General features: G+C 37.3%; 1 long non-coding RNA gene across 1 annotated transcript; it reads right to left on the bottom strand.

The window, feature by feature from the left end:
- Positions 1-921: 921 nt before the first annotated feature.
- LOC107199193 lies at positions 922-3566 on the bottom strand. The gene is made up of 3 exons (XR_004500113.1): positions 3497-3566; positions 2564-2639; positions 922-2429 (listed from the first exon to the last, which is right to left on the bottom strand). It is a non-coding gene; the product is annotated as an uncharacterized LOC107199193 (long non-coding RNA).
- Positions 3567-5542: the final 1976 nt, after the last annotated feature.

Here is a 5542-nt window from a genome sequence, read left to right as displayed (position 1 = left end):
TAAGCAATGTCATGTAAGAGCAGGAGTAATTGCTATTATATGGAATAGGAGTCCAGAATGACTGACAAATTAATGTATTTTTCCCACTTCTCCAGCTACTTGAATTACCTGTGCCTTGTGCTCCAAAGTCAGGAAGTAAGAGAAGAGTATGAACCTCCTTCCTTAAAAATAGTGAAAATAAATGTACTCAAAGAGTAATTCTACCAGAGTGGCAGTATTTCTGCTTCCAAACTAAATGAAATGCATGGTCTGTTGCCTAAGATCTGATTACAAAATGTGGTTCTCTGTTAACACCTATATACATACAAACCATATTAAGTTTAACCTAGTTTTCTCTCTGGGACAAAGGACAAATTATACAAAGCACACTGTTGTGTAACAAATACATTATGTTCTCTAAAAGCTGCCAGTCTGCAGTGCAAGCTAGGAAGAATGCCATGCAATACTTTCTCTGGAAGAGTAACAGTGTTAAGTATCCTTGATCTTCCTAATTTTAAAATATATATGACAAAACCCCCACAGATATTAAATTGGTACAGCAGCATATGAGAGGAATATAGACACATTCTTCATTTTTTAAAATATATATTTTTCTTACCACTAAAGCTAATGAGAATATCTCTGTCTTCATTTAAATTTAAAAAAAAAAAAAAAAAAAGAAGAAAAAGACAGTGAAAGAGAAATTTTCAGCCTCGTAGCTGAAAGAAAAGTTTGCAGGCATGAAATACATAGTCTTGAAAAGTGGAACAAGTAAATAGAAAAGAACATGAAATCTATTAGTTTTTAAAAATTCACCCTTTAAAATCACACTTCAGGAACTCATCCTACTTGCCTTGTCCTAGAAGCCTGACTCACAGCACAGGACTTATAAACTTATTCCAGGGTATTATAGACATAAAATAATAAACACTCTTGATTTTATTGTAGCTGAAGAACACAAAGAAAACTTTCAGTAAACCACCTAGTACAACACAATGATGTACGAATGTTGGCACAGGTTTGCGACTGTTTCAGTCTGGAGCAGTGTTAAGATTTCTGGAAATCCTTCTCAACGTAGTATAAGGAAAGAGTGAGGGGGATTCACAGCTCAAACCAATCAGGAACTCAAGCCAGGTTGGATGCAGGCAACAAAACTGCTGAAAAGAGCTTGCATGGCTTCTCCCCTCATGGATTTTAAATAATCCATCCCATGGTGCAAGAAAAATGCTGCCATATACTTGCAATTCAATTTTAGTGGGTCAGAATCTATCTTTCAAGAAAACGACCAGGCTACACATATTTACTTTGGAAAAATGTCACCAGAGTTTCTGCAGTGAAAACTTTTTTCCATCCTAATTCCCATTGAATTCCTTTGGCAATAAAACACATGAAGAAAGTTTCACAGACGATGAAATGCATATACCCACAATTTAACATTATTATACAATTTAGAACTTCTAAAATTCTTACTTGTTGGTTCACTGAAATATCAAGAAGTGTGGACCATTTCCTGTTGAAATGGGTTAAGTCCAAGGAAAGCTCAAAAATGTAAATAATCATCAACTGAAGCCTTCATTTTCTCCTTTATGCTGTTGTCTTTCCTTTTTACTTGTCACCATTTCTCTAAATCATGTTAGTTTTCTCAGATATTACAGTGTTTTTAATCAAAAGTATTCCACTACTTGTACATTCTTTTCACAAATCAATATATATCTTGACTTATGTAAGGATGGATCTCAGGCTCTTGGTTGAAATTCTATGTATTTCCAGACTCATTCTGTCCCTTTACAAGTATTTTGATATTTTGTTGTTTTTTTAATGATAAGTATGACATTTCAACATTTAAAGAGAAAATCACGTTAAAATTCCTGTGTACCCTTTATAAAGTAAGGGCATCAGTGGGGTTTTTTTGTTTATTTGGTTGGTTTTTTTAAACAAATGGCTTAGGGAGATTATTCTCTGAACTCTAACTGGAATTTTTTGTTTTCCAAGCTTTGTTTTTATTGCCTCTTGTCAGATCACAGTGCACTGCAAAGACAAGTGTGATCTATGTTACCTACAGCCTTGCATTATTTTGCAGACAGCCATAAGATCTCCCCTTAGCACCCTTACCCTGCCTCTCTTAAGACTGAGCAAATCCATTTCTCCTCTCCTCCAAAGACCTCTGTCTCCTAGCCATCTCTTGGGTCTTCATTATTCTTACTGTGGAAATAGCTGGATGTTTCATGCCTTATTTCTTCCATAGAAACTTCAAATCCTGAGCACAAAAGTGTCCCCTGCACCTCTTTTAAACCTTTCCTATGAACTTCCTCATCTAAAAACTAGGTTTTTTTGCAAGAAGTGACAATGCTTGACTTCTGTGCTGGTGAAAGTATTTCCTTTGCTGGAATCCCTTCTCCATAATTTCCTTCATTGAACCTGGAATGTCTTTAGGACCAGATGTAAAAGTTCTGAAATTAAAAGGTAATAAGAAATTCAGTGAGACTCTTCTCAGCACGGGGAAGATAAATCTCTTCTTAAGCAGCTAGAAACAAGGAGTGATTTTTGTAAAAATACTTCATGGTATGGAAGAATATAATCCCACCTGTAACACCCACTGTAAATTCCATCTGCTGCTAGGTTGACACTCCTTGGCTTCTAGTACCTTCTTTCCATTGTGCCTACAATGGAAGTTGCAACAGGTTTGTTTACTATATTTTCATAAAGAATTTGACTTAATTTATTTTTATTCCTTTATTTTTCCTTTCTGTCATCCACATACTGCTATTATTCTACTGATCAGGGGATCATAAAGCCATAACCTCCCATCTTATTAACAATAGAACTAGTAATTGTTAATATAGAACACTTACAGGCATAATTACACAACAAATAAGCTCACATTTTAATCCCTTAACACATAATTTATCTTACTCATTTACTAATCCCCATTTCACAACACAATTTACACATTCTTTTATTAGGGAGTTATTTGGGCATGAACATTTTGGTTATTCACTTAAACAGATACCTGGCATTTAATAAGCCTTACATATCCTTTTCAACATCTATGATGAGTCTGATGATACAGTCTTTTACTAGGATACCACTCTTGCCAGGCTGCATTTGGGGTGTGGAATTTAGTCCATTAATCAAGCACCCATAATAGCAGTACTGACAGTACCAGAGCAGAGCAAGAAAACATCCCAATCACTCCCTGAATTATTTAAGAATAGGAATAGGTAAGAAAAATGGGTGATCTCCAAAATAAATTTTTGTCTTTTGTTAAATTTCTCTCATTTTTCACCACTTTTGAATAGTTGTCCCAAATAATGCACCAGGAATTGTTCCAGGTCTAGTGCTGGAATGAACAAGACAAGCAGGAACTCGAGGAATTCAAGGATAAGCCCAAGGCAAAGATTACAGCAGAAACTTTGTTTTTCATTTACATTTTAGCTCCATCTCAGCTGAATCAGATGGAGCAACCAAGGCAATCATCTACTTTACAGATTTAATAATCAGAAAGAAACTTGCTTACTCTTCTGTGGGAATAAATTTTTCCACACCTGATCCAACAGAGGATGTTTTGTGGAGGAAAGATTTTGAGGACTGGAGGAAAAAAAAGAATTGCTTTTTTTCAGTGTGACATTAACCCTTTATATTGTAAGAACTGAAAGATACAATGAAGCATACATTGCATGGCACTGTGGTTTGTAGCTAGAATCTGAAATTTCCCAGTAACTTCTAGCACAGACTGATGTCACTTATTATTGCATAAAAGTGCAATGACTAAGGATGTTTGGGTAAATTTTTTGCTTCTTGCTTTCCTGATAGCTAAAAATTTTGGTCTCTGATCTGGAGCTCAGTAAAACAAGGTAATTTGTTCTTGCCCTGCACAGGGATCCTACCTACATTCAGGTGCTGTACATGCTGGCTTCACACATCCTTTCTTAGTATTCCCTAGTGTCCTGGAGTGATTTTATGACACTGTTATCCCAAATCACCTGGTTTATGTTACATATTAAGTTCTGCACATTTAAGATTGGCTTTGAGAGCCAGGGAAGATGGAACTGCTGAAGGCTGATGGGAGTTTTTCCTCCTGGCCAATAACTGGCCATTTCTGAGAATTGACAGTGGTTTTGACCATTGAAAAGTGAGATCAACCTGTGAACATCACCTTAAAATGTAAATCCGGGAATTTCTTGTTCTCTTTGGTGTCTGGCTTCTGAAGAGGTAACAGGGCTCCGGCTCAGCCTCCCCCCGCCACCAGGCCGGACAAGGCCGCAAAGAGTGGGGGCGGAAAGCGGGGCCAGCTGGGCCAGGCCGGTTGCCCGGCTCGGCTGCAGTTTCTACCACTGAGCTGAAACCTGGCACCATGAACACCTGCAGCTTAAGCAAGACTTTAACTCTCTTACTACCCAGATGAGACTTGCAGATTAATTTTTTTTCCAGAGAGAGGCAAAGAGAGAGAGAGAGTGATCAGCAGGTAAAGAGACACCATAAACTATCAAAGACAGTGAAGAAAGGAATTAAGCTTCAGAGGGGGGAAAAAAATAAGGAGATGCTTTAATAAGCTGAGATATTTTTTCTGTTAAAGCTATGGAGATGGACAGTAGTGTTCTGAAAAAACTCCTTTAGTTCATGACAGAGTATATTGGGAGGAATGGAGTACTTCAAAGTGTGGATTTTAAGCAAATGGTGAAGTAGTTGTGATCATATGAGATGCTGGAACAGAAAAAGAGAGGTAATAGTTGAAGATTTGTGGCCTTTAAGAGGCAAAGAGAAAACTTCTGTTTCCAGACAGGCTCACAAAATCAGATGAAGAAAACTTTTGCCTTTGTATAACTCACCCTTAAAAATGACATCCCTAGACTAATTTGACTCATAACACACCTCAGAGTGATGTGAAATGGGAGGAGAGAACTGATGGCAGAATTTCTGGGCAGCTGACATCAGAGAAATAGAAAAACATGAAGAAAATGGTTTTGTTGTGAAAAACTCCATAAATTAGCAGAAGAGGACTTCTTTTTCTCTACAAAGACTAATGAAAGGACTATTTCAAAAATTGGGACTGTTTTAACCACCGAAGTTTTTTTGTCTCTACATTGTCATGTGAACAAGGGAATGGTTGGGTAGTTGGGGGAAAAAAGGGTTTCTGGAGGTTTTAATCTGGTTTCCTATTCTTGTAGTTTTTGTTAAAAAACTTTCTTTGTTCCTTTTAAGCCTGTTTTGCTCTTGTTCTAATATATATCTCACAGCAAGAAATAAATAAGTTTTCTAGTGATTTTTTAGTTACTGCTTTAAAACCACAAGACCTCCTCTGTAAGGAGAAACACACTCACCTGCAGAGTGTAACTGAGGAGAGCATGCTGTACACAGTCTGCCCCTCTGTGCCCTGATCTCCTTAATGTTTTGGCTATCAGGACTGCCCACGACTCCTTCTTGTATTTAGAAGTAATCAAAGTAAGGTGGCACTAAAGCTGTGCATGTCTACCATCACCCCAACTTTGCATCTGGGCTTAAGGCAGGCTGCAAGAGAAGAAACCAGTAGGTTTGTGGTTCTTGTCTTTGAGTAGATCTGAAA

This window comes from Parus major, chromosome 2 (assembly GCF_001522545.3).
Source record: "Parus major isolate Abel chromosome 2, Parus_major1.1, whole genome shotgun sequence".
NCBI lineage: Eukaryota > Metazoa > Chordata > Aves > Passeriformes > Paridae > Parus > Parus major.
This window is presented reverse-complemented; position numbering and strand designations above follow the sequence as displayed.